This window comes from Wyeomyia smithii, chromosome 3, assembly GCF_029784165.1.
Source record: "Wyeomyia smithii strain HCP4-BCI-WySm-NY-G18 chromosome 3, ASM2978416v1, whole genome shotgun sequence".
Taxonomy (NCBI): Eukaryota; Metazoa; Arthropoda; class Insecta; order Diptera; family Culicidae; genus Wyeomyia; species Wyeomyia smithii.
The window spans coordinates 225,664,866-225,679,606 of record NC_073696.1 but is presented as its reverse complement, the minus strand read 5'-3'; the positions used below and the strand labels follow the sequence as shown (position 1 = coordinate 225,679,606).

The following is a 14,741-nucleotide window of genomic DNA, read 5'->3' as shown; positions in this document are numbered from 1 at the left end:
AATACACTAGCTCAAAGTAAATCGTTTCGTTTCCTCTGGCAAGTACAAATTACAATTGGCCTCTCTCTAGACCACAAACACGTCCTCGAAGCGATGCTGCATTTTTTCACCATGCAAATTATAATATAGGCAGTCCTACATTTATTTCAAAAGATTACAAAAGTGACGCTAAAATTTGTTTACGCTACTGCGATCATATTTTAACTAAAGAGCTAGTTTGAATTGCGCTCGAAATTTGTTTGTTGTTGATATCAGCTAGCTGGCATCTCTATCCTATTTGCTTTGCTCCGTTGGGAGCTAACATCACTGCGGATCCGCAATTTGCGGGCCCCATTGACAGATGCTATGTTATGCGTATGAAAAGTGACGGTGATATGCTATCTCGTTTACACACACGCTGAGATGTTAGTCCTCGAAACATGGCGGGATGCCAGCTAGCTGGTTGATATTCAGTCGTTCAGTATGTGTTATAAGAAATAAACTGTTAGAGATATACATCTACACAACTCGGAAAAATCGTTCGATAACCTAGGTAACAAAACTGGTTATATCGAAGTTTTCAGCACTTTTTTGGCTGTACTAACAAGCAGTATAAAACTTTAATGAAACTGTTGTTGCTTGGAAAATAATGTGATAGAATGCCATTGTTGTGTAACAATATAAAAACAGTATTAGTATAAAACGAGAAAATGGTGGAGAAAATTTATAATTTCCGATCGTTGCTTGTGCCGTCTACGGTCAAAAAAAGAACACCAAGAAGAAATAAGAGATTTCAAAGTTTTCATCACTGTCAGAAAAGTTCTGACGATTGGCAGAAAAGTAATAACTAGGGTAGCGAACGGCTTCGGCAGTAGTTTTCTTCGGCAGGTTTTCTGTAGCAATCTTGTGCAGAAACCTGCCGAAGAAAACGACTGCCGACGCCATTCGCTAATTTACATCAATTGAATAATTTTGAGGCGCTCAAACACAAGGCGCCGTCCGCTATGGAATGCTGCAATCAAATGAGCGTGCGAAGCATCAAAAACCAAACAGACATAAAATCGTCACCTGCTGCGGTGCAACAAATCGGCTTGCTAGTGGTCGATCTGCTTTTGAGTAAATCATCCTTTTGCTGCGGTCGGATGAACAGTACATTCATTGTTGTATGCTAGTTTTAATGTGACTAATGACAGTTATACTCCCGGTGGACGTCGGTGGTCATCTCCCAGATGGTCTCGAGATACGATGCTGGTCTGACAAGCCAGTCACCGTAGGTACGAGTCTCGGCTCGGGAGAGACTGTTAGTGTCAGTAGGATCGTAGTGCTAGCTCCGAAATTATCCTGTACACTAAACAGTCGGCTGCGAAGTCTGTGTATAAATAAACAGAAGGTCAAGTTCTGAATCGGAATGTAGCACCGAAGCTTTGCTTTGCTTTGTGCGCTCGAGCACAAGATTTTTAAATATCACCAAATTAACAGCTAGAATATAAAAAAATAAAAAGTCATAAATCCAAGAAACCAGTAAATAAAATGACAAAATTTAATATACAAAAAGTAACAGATTCGAAAAACCTAAATATCGATACGTGTAGTCTAAAAGTTTATTGGTAAAAATAATCAATAGGTCGAAAATTCAAAATGTTAAACAGTATGAAGTTATAAAGTCAAATAGTTAAAGCGATTTTCTGCAAATTCTTTTGTATGCTAAAATTCACTATCCACACCATCGCCTGCATCAATAAATACATGATGCACCTGTGTTTAAACTCATGTGCCGTGCAACTAAAACCTAAACTTTTGTGAGGAAACAAATTTAAATTGAACTCAAACATCACTTCATTTCAACTTTGCATGAATAATTACCATTAAAACCTTCATTCAAAATGTGAAAAAGTCTGGAAACTAAAATGTCAAAAAGTCAAAGTGTTAGGAAGCCAACAACTTAAGAAGAAGAAAATCAGCCAAAAACTCCAGTCGAAAAATCGAGAAGTCTAAAATACAAAAACGAGAAAGTCAAAAAGTTGTAATTCATAAAATCAAAAAGTCTTGGAACTTAGAAGTAAAATTATGATATACTAAAAAAAAATCAAAAGTTCGAACGTTACAATTTGAATACGTCAAACAGTCAAAGAGCTGGAAATTCAAATGTCACATTCGAAGAGCTAAAATAAGCCGTTAAAAATAAGTCAAAGTTCATTGTTAGTTTTTTTTTGTTACAAATTAAACTGAAAGCATAATTGTGCAACTCATTATGCTTGCCCATTAGGTTTATTCTCATTTTATTTTAATCCCTTAACAAGCCTAACGGCCTGTGTAAGCTTTTCATCTAACCGGAATTTATGAATCCTCCAGGAAGTAAACCACCTCCCAGCAAGGTGCAGTGTGGTAAATACTCACTTCACGCGGAACAATTTATTAACGTGACCGCAGTTTTTATCTGACCGATTGTGTTCCGAATGTTACCGGTACATAATTTCCCATGTGCCCTGTGCCCGTCGAGTGCAATTCGTTGACCTCTACCACCCACTGCGCGCAGCGCATAGCTCGTAAAATTAATTGCAAGTAGTAAATTTAACGTGAAAAATACTTTTGAAGTAGGTTTTATTATAGCTGCTCAGTGATGCGCTCGATGATAGAGCATTCGTTCTGTTATCACTGCTTGCACTCCATAAATTCCCTTCATGATGGGCAAATTTTGAATTATTTTTTCGTTTGTTCAATTGGTTTATCGGTTGGGTGATGTTTCGATTGCCTCTCGAGAAAAAAATGCTCTTGAACATTAAAGTCGAAAGTAAAATCGTCTGAAGATATAATTATTTTTTTCTTATTCACCATTGAGGCCTCAATTGATAAAAAATAACTGCCATTTCAAAATTTAGTTATACATAAATAAATACAAATTACCGTTCGCAATCGCGAGTCGATATGAAAATTTAATGTTTCATTCTCTTTACAACAACCCAATAACGCTGGGCAGTAGTTTTCACTGCTTCACCTTTCCCACGTGCAATTAAAACCGACAGCAATTTATTCCATGTCATCATAAATTTACGAACGATCCATTTATGTTTTCTTTTGCCTTTTACTCTCAGTAATGCGTCGGTACAAGATCAACATTTATTCACATTTTCCACATTTATTTTCCACCCATTAGCCATCGGTCTTACTTAAACAATTTAAATGAAATTTATTCATTATTTGCGTACTCAGTTCGGCGATCTGCGGATGATTTACGCATTCTGTTCTGACCTTGCTTACCGGGTTTCCTGCTAATAGGTAATGCTATCCGATCGACTGACCGCCCTCGTTGTTGGCTGCCGGTCGGTGGTTGGGTCGGTCAAGCAAGTGGTAGGGAAACCCCGGTAAGAATCGTTTTGGGCGGGTTGAGATAATTAAATGAATAATTTTTATTTTAATTCTCGTTTGTGCTCTCGCAAATATGCGCTTACGTGCAGCTGTCCCATGCATTGTTTGCCACAGGTTGTCTTACCGCTTTAAGCCGCACCAGTTGCCGGATGCACGCATTCGGATTCATGCTGGTGACACGGTGTGTGTCACTGACAAGGCTGGGGTGGCACTTGCTGTGATAAAATGTTTGGGTTTCGAAATAGTAACAGTGAACTATTGTTTGACATTTGTTTCCAAGATTTTTTTGGGGTGATTATCAATGAAATTGTGAGCTTGGATAGGGGAATATCATCCACCCCCCGGCTTCGGATACAAATCTGACTCAATGAAACTGATCTTTTGTATTTGATGTCGATCCGCTATTGAATGTCCAGCACGGTCCGTTGTTTGTCTGAAATTAATAGATTAAACGAGTTGTGAATCGATAAATGTGTTCCGCTACAGGTTGGTGTCACGTTTTCGGCTGATGCGTTTGGTATTGACATTGGCGTACCCAGGACTTGGGAGTAGGTTTTCGATAAAGAAGCTGCGAGAATAATGATCATGCAGCGTGCTTCATACACTGGAAGAGAAAGTACAGCTCGATTAATGATGTAAAATCATATGACAAAATCAATTTTGAAATATACTCAAATAGACCTACGATTATTAAATAAAGGTTACATAATAAAATGGAAAAATCAAGCAGCGCTCTAAAATTTCGTAAAAAACACGAGAAAATTGAAACCAAACTTTCTTTAGAAAATCTTCCGAAGCCAAACTTGCAAAAAACCGAAATATTAGTTTAAAGGTAGTAAGTTTTTACGATTGATCACGAAGCTGTACCCCACTAAAGGCACGCTAGTGGGGAATGTGTCTGATTGGTCCGCGAGTGTGGATTAATCGTTTGTATGGGTTGCAGGGGAATATGCTTGATGAAAATAAACAAATTTAACGCATGTCAAGTATTTTTCGCAAAAGAGTTGGATTTTCATTGTCACATTATGTTTAACTGGGGTTTAGTGGAATGACATTTTCTCGGAAAAGTATAGAAAATATAATTTAATTATGTACAATAATCGGGGAATCAAGTAACAATAATACGGGAATCAGTATTTAATGTTGAAAACGTAAAGGAAGGACGCACGGGTGTTGTTCTGGCTGTATAAGCTTCTCAATAAATCTCGGGTTGGCTGAGGGGAAAAACGGTAAAAGAGTGGCGAAAAAGTGTTGAATGATTAGTTCAAACAGTAAAAGTCATACAATAAATCTAGAATTCAGAGAAATCCTACTAAAATAATGTCAGCTCAATTTTTCCTTTTCAATTTTAAACCAAATTTCTTCAGCGGAGTCGACACTTTTTACCTTTGTTATACTAAACTAAGGTTATAAAATCGGTCGAAAAACGCAAAATAGATCCGAGATCTGGAGAGCCGAGTCGTGTATACCATTCGACTCAGCTCGACGAACTGAGCAATGTGTGTGTATGTGTGTGTGTATGTGTGTGTGTATGTGTGTGTGTGTGTATGTATGTTGTCTGTATGTATGTGCCGCAAAATACTAACGCACCTTTCTTACAGAACGCAATATCCGATTTTGATGATCTTATACGCAAACGAAAGCTACTGTGCTTCCCCAGAATGCTACCGAGTGGATTTTTGATTAGTGGCTTAGTTCTCAAAATATAGATCAAAAAGTATTTTCTACATAACATTTTTACATTAACTTTCAAGGCAAAATGAATGGCATGGAGAGCCATGTGTTATACACCAATCGACTCAGATCGACGAACTGAACAATTTCTGTATGCATGTGTATGTGTGCTTGTATGTATGTATGTGTAAATATGTTGTTTATATGTATAGTATATCAGAATCGAAATAAATAAATTACAAAATAGACGCTCATTTTACAGAACGCATATTCCGATTTTGATGTTCGCATGCTCAAATGAACACCCTAGAGCTCTTTAAAAATCATACTAAGTGCGAATTTTTATTGGTAGCTTGAACTGTAGAAATTTGACCAAAGTATATTTCAGACATGGGATATTTTACTTTTTGGATAATTCATCTCTCTCTCCATGCTCTCTCTCCATGCTCTCTCTTCTTCTCTATCCCTCTATTTTTTTCGTATCTCTATTTATTTCTCAAAAAAAAAAACAACAATCATCCACAACATTGCATAATTTTTACACTCTTCGTAGTGCGTCTTAACTGGTGTAAATAAATTACCTTTGAGCTTTTTCTTAAAAATTTGAATTAGATTTTAGAGTAACCTGCAATGCTCACTTAGCTCCTTTTCTGCCTTGCGAAGCTTCGGTCCTCACTTTCTTTAAAATATATATCAAATTGTACGTTGAACCCAGATTTGCGAAAAATAAGAATCTTCTACAGCTCTCGGGAGCCAAACATTGTAGCAAAACCTGATCTCACTGTTCAAATGTAACACAATTAGCGATGCAGATATTTTGAAAAGCCGAAGATGTATAGACCTATTTACGTACGAATATGTTAGTGCCACCCGTTTGCAATGCTACATTTTGAACAGCTGGGAAACTTTTCCGTTGAACACTTATTCTATGTTTTAAATTCAGTTCTGAATATACTTTTCACTCGTGACCAGGAATCTACAGTTGATGGTGAACGTAATTGGCAAAATAAGGAAAAAGTTTTGAGAAATTGTGAACATCGAGATGTGATGATTTACAGTTTGTATGAAACTGAAGCAAACATGGTACATGGCTATACACGTTTACTAGTGTGCGCAGGTGAAAAGTTACTTATCTCTATGATATGATACACTATGCTCATGTAAGATATAAATACTGCTTTCTAATTTAAGACTAAGTGCAATCAGAGTATCCATGTTATTCTTCTTCTCGTTATCGCAGCAAGTTTTATAAAATCTTCAGCCTAGACCTTCCAAAGGAATGATGTTCTCGACTACACTCTGAAAATACAAAATTCACAAATGTCGTAAAAAACCTTCATTGAGAAAAAATTAAATTGACAACTTTCATGAGTAGTTTTTTCCTGTATAATTCTGAACTATAATTTTTCGAGAACAGGTTTGTAGAAATTTGCTCTAATTAGTTAAAAATATAAGATGCTGATTCATAATGCTAGGTCCTTCGATTTCTAAAAATAAAGCGAAAGTGATATTCAAACCTGGATCATGGGGATTTAAAAAAAAGAACTGCATTAAACTAACATACATACTTGCTGTTCTAGAATGATATCAGCATCATTGTTATCTACTGTTCCTCACGTTCGATTATTTCAAGAAAAAATTTGAGTTGCTTCTAACTAGCATTTTAAAAATGGTTTGTGATCGAAAAATAACACTCATATACTCATAGAGTGACAATATCCATAATATTTACCAAACCCACGTCAAGCTTTAATTCAATGATCGTATTTGTTTCTCCCTCTGAAAACTATCTTTTAAATTTGTTTCATTCATTATTGTAATTGGACTTACGTTGGAAACGATTTGTGATTTACTGGTCTAATAAGTATAAAGCAATAGGTAGTTAGTATAACAAAGGTTTCTGCACCACTAGGTGGAATAATTCAGGTTTTACATATTTAATCCAATACACTGACAGGTGAAACCTTTCTGCACTTCCATTGAACATTCAGTATGAGGTTCTCTGATTCATTAAATTTCATCGGGGGAGCTTATGGCCCTTCTTGCTATTCAATAACACGGAAACAAGGCAGCAAGCAAGCAAAAAAGTTTTAATTACCTTTAATTTTCCCCATCGGCTATCTCGCGTCGTCCTGCGTCCTACGGACCATCCTGTACTCGGTCCGGAGTTGCGTTGTATCGCTATTATGTCCTGCAGTGAGACGAGTCCAAGAATGCCATCATCATTATCGGTTCTGGTTGGCACGGTTCACTATTTTAATTGCCTCGAGACGAGAATCGAATGGAAAATGAAAAATCAAACACTTGCCGACGCTGGCTGTCGGGACTGTCTTGCGATACAAGAAGGTGCAACAAAAGGTAATAGCACAAAGCGTCGATAATGCTGTCGAGTTGAAATTTTTCTTTTGTCAGCTTTGCGGTATTCGCAGTGTGCTATGATCAATCGATTACGTTGGAACAATGGTACCTATCCATTCCTAGAATCCGAATCACTTTTGATTCCGCAAATGATAAACAAAGCGACCAGTTTCCTTTTGCATAAACACGTTAATTGTTCGAACAAACAATTTCCCAACTTGCCACAAAGAAAAACTGCTCAGCAGTACATCATCCGTCCAGTGGCAGGGGCACAACCTGCAATAAACACGACATTAAAATTATCCCGACATTTTCATAATTACCTGTTCAAATAATCCCCGCTGCAAAGAGAAGATAAATGCGAGATAAAAATCAAAGTCCGCTTTCAACAGTCGCTTGCAGCATAACCTCGGCCAAAGTCGGCACCCGGCACCGGCAGAGACCGAAGCCAGAAGGCAGCAAAATATGAATAATATCGCGTCAACCCGGGGTCCTTCACTGTGCTCTTTCGGGGCAGAGGTCCACGTGAGAGCTATTTCGCATCCTAGAACATCCTTCTTTTCCTTCGGTTTTGCTTCTTTCCGAATGGTTGAAAATTAAATTGGCTTTTTAAACTTTTCCCATTTAGTAAATTATGTTGATCCAGCAGAACTAGAAAAAACAAGGTTGCTCAACGAGAGCCGCTGGTGGCGGGTAGAGAAGCTGCCGGTTTGGTGTAATTATAGCAAAGTCATTACAACGTACAGAGGCACCGATAGGTCACTAGTGCAGTGTGGGGGTTAGTGTCGACGTGCAGCAGAAGACATGATAAGTGATTTACTCCTACCTGCTATTACGTTGAAGGTGACGACCAATGATCTTGAACTTCCTTTTGCGGCAAAAAAAAAAAAACAGCGAAAGTTTTAGAAACATTTTATCATCACTTGTCGTGATTTGCTGGCCTGCAGAAATAAAATAAATTGTGGAAGTCGATTTAGGAGTTCTTGGGAATGAAGAAAATGTTTCACCTTTTTCGTAGCAAAACCGCCGTAAACTTAATATGATGCGTCGCAAAGACTAAACTGAATATATTAACATTTTTATGTGACGAAAATGAAGGTTAATTGACCAAATTGTTTTGTTATTTCCAGTCAAAAAATACATTCTCACATAGAATGCTAGAGATGCTTTTTAGATGTGTAGTTTTGTATTCAATAAAATGGTGAGTTTATTTTACTGTATGGCGACAAATCGTAGAGATTCAGTATGCGGCTCCATAAAACTCGGTCATGGGCTGCTCTTCTTCAGTTGCAGCTAACACTCTCTACTCGGGCATCCTCGTCGACATCATAAATTCAACGCGTGTGGTGTCTACGTCGGAATCATCGGTTTAATGGCAAGCCCACTGTAACGTGGTTTAACAGTGATCGGTGGCTGAATACCGAGTATGGATTGCAGAATTCCACGCTCAAAGACCCGGCCTTCTTCCAAGTCCACAATTCATGTCCGTAGAGCGCCACAGGGAAAATCAGCGCTCTGTAGAGCACAAATTTCGTGCGGATCTGTAAGCCGTGGGATCTAAGCTGGCTACGCAATCCGCAATATTCGCCCGCTTGCCTTACTCATCAAGCATGATCTGTAACAGCTCTCCACGTTTCACTGAATTGTACGTCGCCTTGAAGCCTATAAACTGATAATGTGTTTATAAATTGTGTTCTTGAAACTTCTCAATGCTCTGTCTCCTCTAGCTCCAGAAGCAAAGATTCATTCCGAGTTGTGCTCTCGTCGTGTTCGGTCGCAATTTTATTTCGATCTCGATAGTGCCGACCAGGGGTGGCATTGCGCAGTTCGATTCGAACGATTTTTGCTATTTTCGAGTAGGTCACATACTGCCAGTTATGCTTTAAGCTTAAAAGGAGCTGTCATTGTCATTTGTCCTGCGGCTCATCCAACCCGCAAAGTCGAAAAAAATACGAAAAACGAAACATAGCGCCCCCCAGCGATTATTTAGTTTTGTTCGAGTTGCTCGAAACGAAATGCGCAATGTCACCCCAGTATTCAGACAGCAAAAAGAAGAAGAAGTCAACAACAGCCCGTGCGTTGTGTCGCTGCCTGAAGAAATTCGGTACTCGGCGCACGGCCGTTTGGCTGTATTGGTCGATCGGACAACCAAGGAAGGAAGCAGCAAGCAGAGATTGGCATCGCCCGTGCGCTGATTGTGGAGGAGAGCTGCTGCATAAGGTAAGTAGTTTTTTTTCTTGGTTTTTTTCTACAATATTATTTGTTAATTGGCATTTTGCGTGTGTGACTCACGCGTCCAACATGGACGACGATGGTGGCATGACCGAAAGCGGGGATGAAAACCCGCTCGTTCCACCGCCTAGCCCTCCCGGATACAAAGTTCCAATGGTTAAAATTGGAACCCCGCAGGAATTTACCCATCTGCTAAAGGAGTATCCGGAGGGCAAAGCTAGTATTGGGGCTATATTTTCCGGCCGAAAGTTAAAGCATTGAACACAATGCAAATTTGTAGGGATCTGGCACGGTTTTCAGCCGTGACTGAAATAACGAAAGTACGCCCGAATAAGCTGCGTGTTTTGGTGTCTGACTTCAAGCAAGCAAACGAGATTGCTGCTTGTGAGCTCTTCACGCAGGAGTACCACGTGTACATTCCAGCTCGCGTAGTAGAGATTGACGGTGTGGTCAGCGAATTGAGTCTGACCGTCGAGGACCTGTTGAAGGCTGGAAAAGGCCTGTTCAAGGATTCTAGCTTTCAACCAGCCAAGCAATACATTCAGTATCGCTCGCAATTACATTCAGTATCGCAGCAATTACATTCAGTATCGCTCGACAAGGGTGTAAAAACTTACACCCCATCAGACTCTTTTCGCGTTACTTTCGCCGGGTCTGCTCTGCCGAGCTATGTGCTCGTGGACAAGGTGCGTCTGCCCGTGCGCTTGTTTATACCACGGGTAATGGATTGCCTCAAGTGCAAACAGTTGGGCCATACGGCCTCCCACTGTGGCAATAAAGCACGTTGTGGCAAGTGCGGAGAGCAACATGTGGATGACGCCTGTAATAAGGTCGCTGAAAAGTGCCTCTATTGTGGGCAAACTCCGCATGAGCTGTCTGCATGTCCCGCGTACAAACAGCGCCAAGATAAGATCAAGCGGTCTCTGAAAGAGCGCTCTAAGCGCACTTTCGCAGAAATGCTCAAAGAGGCCGCTGCCACCAAACTGGTTTCCCCGAATCTCTTCGAGGTCTTGTCATCCGATGAGTCTGATTCTGACGATTCAGTTGGCGAACCTTCTTTTGTTGAACCCGGGAAATCTAGGAAGAGGAAAAACCTTCCTTCTCCTAGGCTTCCTAGGAAAGGACAGAGAAGGTCTCCATCTGAAGTGACTGATACTAAGAAACTAAGAAGTGCTGTAGAAAATCCGAAGCAAACTCCTCCGGGATTGGCAAAATTGAATTCAAATAAGGAGTTTCCGGCACTTCCAGGAACATCAAAAAACCCAACTGTTCCTTCTTTTTCATCTAAGATTCAGCCAGAATCTGGACTGCTGAAGTTTTCAGATATTGCGGACTGGATTTTTGAAAATTTCAACCTAACTGATCCTCTTAAAAGTCTTCTGCTGGCATTTTTACCAACAGTAAAAACGTTTTTGAAGCAGTTGACTGCTAAATGGCCCCTCCTTGCAGCGATCGTATCCTTCGATGGCTGATTCATCGGCTGAGATGAAGGATTCTATTTCTATTTTACAGTGGAATTGTAGAAGTATCATTCCCAAAATTAATTCATTCAAAGTTTTGATTAATAAGCATAAATGCGATGCATTTTCCCTCTGCGAAACTCGGCTCACTTCAAATGTAGATCTTAACGTCCATGATTTTAATATAATTCGCCTTGACCGAGATACCCCTTACGGAGGAGTAGAAGTGCTATTCTTTCTATCGTATTAACCATCCCTCGGTCCCAGGTGTCGAAGCTGTCGCATGTCAAATGACAATACAAGGTAAAGAGCTTTGTATTGCCTCAATATATATTCCTCCGAGAGCACAGGTAGGGCAAAGGCTGCTCTTTGATTTAATAGAACTTCTTTCCTGCCCACGTTTGGTTTTGGGAGATTTTAACTCTAATGGCGTGGCTTGGGGTTCCCCTTTTAATGATAACCGTTCCTCTTTGATCTGCGATGACTTCGATATGTTAATATTAAACAACTGGGACATGACACGCGTTCCAAAACCTCCAGCGCGCTCCAGTGCTTCAGATTTATCTTTATATTCAACATCGCTACGGTTGGATTGCATATGGAAGGTAGTGCTTGATCCCCACGGTAGCGATCATTTGCCTATTCAAATTTCAATTGATAATGGTTCAACTGGCACGCGATCAGTTGATATTCCGTATGACTTCACACGGAATATCGATTGGAAATTATACGAGGAAATGATATCAGAAGCTGTCGAGTCGATTCAACATCACCCACCACTTGAAGAATACAACCTCCTCGTGGGCTTCATTCTCGACGCCGCGTTGCAAGCCCAAACGAAGAAATATCCCGGCGTGACGATCAAAAAACGGCCTCCCACTCCGTGGTGGGACAAAGAGTGCTCCGATGTCTACGCGGGAAAATCCGACGCGTTTAAGGCCTTCTTTTGGGTGAAGGGTAAACCCGACGACTTTAAGCGGTATTTGGAGCTTGAGACCAACTTCAAAAGCTTGATCCGAGCAAAGAAACGCGGATATTGGCGCCGCTTCGTAAACGAAACGTCGAGGGAGACATCGATGAGCACTCTTTGGAACATAGCCCGAAGAATGCGAAATCGTATAACGGTCAACGAAAGCGAGGAGTCTTCAAGTAGGTGGATATTTGATTTTGCCAGGAAAGTATGTCCGGACTCTGTTCCTGCGCAAAACTTGGTTCGCGATACGTCTCCGGGCCACGACGCGATAGAATCACCTTTTACGATGGCAGAATTTTCAGTTGCCCTCCTGTCCTGTAACAATAACGCGCCTGGGTTAGATAGAATCAAATTCAACTTTATAAGAATCTACCCAGCACTGCCAAGAGGCGCTTGTTGAACTTATTCAATAAGTTCCTGGAGCAAAATATTGTACCGCAGGATTGGAGGCAAGTGAAAGTGATCGCCATCCAAAAACCGGGAAAACCAGCTTCTGATCACAACTCTTATAGGCCGATTGCAATGCTATCCTGTATCCGGAAATTGATGGAAAAAATGATACTCCGTCGTTTAGACCACTGGCTCGAATCAAATGGTCTACTATCAGAAACTCAATTTGGCTTCCGCCGTGCCAAAGGAACGAATGACTGTCTTGCGTTGCTTTCTACAGATATTCAGCTAGCCTATGCTCGCAAAGAACAAATGGCATCTGTGTTCTTGGACATTGAGGGGGCTTTTGATTCCGTTTTTATTGACTTTTTTTCGGGCAAACTACACCGACAAGGATTTTAACTAATTTTGAACAATTTTTTGCAAAATTAGTTGTCCGAAAAGCATATGCATTTTACGCATGGCGATTTGGCAACTTTTCGTATTAGCTAAATGGGTCTTCCCCAGGGCTCATGCTTAAGCCCCCTTCTTTACAACTTTTATGTGAATGACATTGACGCATGTCTGGAAAATTTATGCACGATAAGACAACTTGCAGACGACAGCGTGGTCTCTGTTACAGGAGCCAAAGCTGCCGATTTGCAAGGACCATTGCAAGATACCTTGGACAATTTGTCTGCTTGAGCTTTACAGCTAGGTATCGAATTCTCTCCGTAGAAGGCTGAGACAGTAGTTTTTTCTAGGAAGCGTGAGCTTGCTCAGCTCCACTTACAGTTAATGGGTTAAACGATTTCTCAGGCTTTGGTATCTAAATATCTTGGTGTCTGGTTTGATTCGAAAGGCACCTGGTGATGTCACGTTCGGTATTTGATGAAAAAATGTCAACAGCGAGTAAATTTTCTCCGGACAATTACTGGATCATGGTGGGGCGCTCACCCAGGAGACCACATAAGGCTTTACCAAACAACGATATTGTCGGTGCTTGAGTACGGGTGTTTCTGCTTCCGCTCCGCTGCAAACACCCATTTAATCAAGCTGGAACGATTGCAGTATTGTTGTTTGCGTATTGCCTTAGGTTGCATGCAGTCGACCCATACGATGAGTTTGGAAGTTTTGGCGGGCGTTCTTCCATTGAAAGACCGCTTTTGGGATCTGACTACTCGTATTCTCATCAAATGTGAGGTTTTGAACCCCTTGGTAATTGAAAATTTCGATAGGCTAGATGAGCTTAATTCTCAAACCCGTTTCATGACTGTGTATTTCAATCACATGTCTCAAAGTATAAATCCTTCCTCATACACCTCCAATCGTGTCAACTTATTAGATACTTCTGTTTCTACTGTGTTTTTCGATACATCCATGATGGAAGAAGCTCGTGGAATCCCAAATCATTTACGCGTGCAGCAGATCCCTAAAATATTTTATAACAAATATTAAAACATCAACTGCGACAATGCGTTTTATACTGATGGATCACTTCTTGATGGGTCCACTGGCTTCGGTATCTTCAACAATAATTTTACCGCCTCCTACAAGCTCGATAATCCTGCTTCTGTTTACGTCGCAGAATTGGCCGCAATTCAGTATACCTTAGGGATTATTGAAAAAATGCCCACGGACCATTACTTCATCTTTACGGACAGTCTCAGTTCTATTGAGGCTTTCCGATGAGGATCGATGAAGGATGTAAGGCACTCTCCGTATTTCCTGGGGAAAATACGGGAACATCTGAGTGCTTTATCCGAAAAATCTTCTCAGATTACCTTAGTGTGGGTCCTTTCTCATTGTTCCATTCCGGGCAATGAGAAAGCGGACACTTTGGCTAAGGTGGGCGCAACAAACGGTGATATTTACAACAGACCAATTGCCTACAATGAATGTTTAAAATTTTCAAGTCAGAGTACACTTATCAACTGGCAGGCCTCGTGGGATAATGGAGAACGGGGGAGGTGGCTACACAGCATCATCCCCAAGGTTTCCACCAAACCTTGGTTTCGGGGGTTGGATGTAGGACGAGATTTCATTCGCATGATGTCTCGGATTATGTCCAACCACTACGGGCTAGATGCACATCTCTTGCGTATTGGGCTGGCGAGCAGTAATCATTGCGTTTGTGGATTGGGGTATCAAGACATTGAACACGTGGTTTGGGTGTATGTGCTGAATTCTGCGGCGCCAGATCTCTACTTTTGGATACCCTCAGGGCCCGAGGAATACAGCCCTATGTGCCAGTTCGTGATATTCTCGCTCAGCGAAACTTGCCATACATGCTACATGTTTATAGCTACTTGAAGAGCATCAAGGTGCCA

At 40.7% G+C, this 14,741-nt stretch overlaps 1 protein-coding gene across 4 annotated transcripts in view; it reads right to left on the bottom strand.

The window, feature by feature from the left end:
• Positions 1-3,062: 3,062 nt before the first annotated feature.
• Positions 3,063-14,741, bottom strand: part of LOC129727508 (connectin-like) — a 507,752-nt gene continuing 496,073 nt past the window's right edge. For 3 of the 4 annotated variants that reach the window (XR_008728548.1, XR_008728547.1, XR_008728550.1), the window contains 4 exons: positions 8,204-8,245; positions 7,118-8,028; positions 3,830-3,949; positions 3,063-3,778 (listed from right to left, as the gene is read on the bottom strand). The gene's annotated coding sequence lies outside the window, so the exon portion shown is untranslated. The remainder of the gene's footprint in view (positions 3,779-3,829; positions 3,950-7,117; positions 8,029-8,203; positions 8,246-14,741) is intronic. The other variant, XR_008728549.1, reaches the window with a different exon arrangement.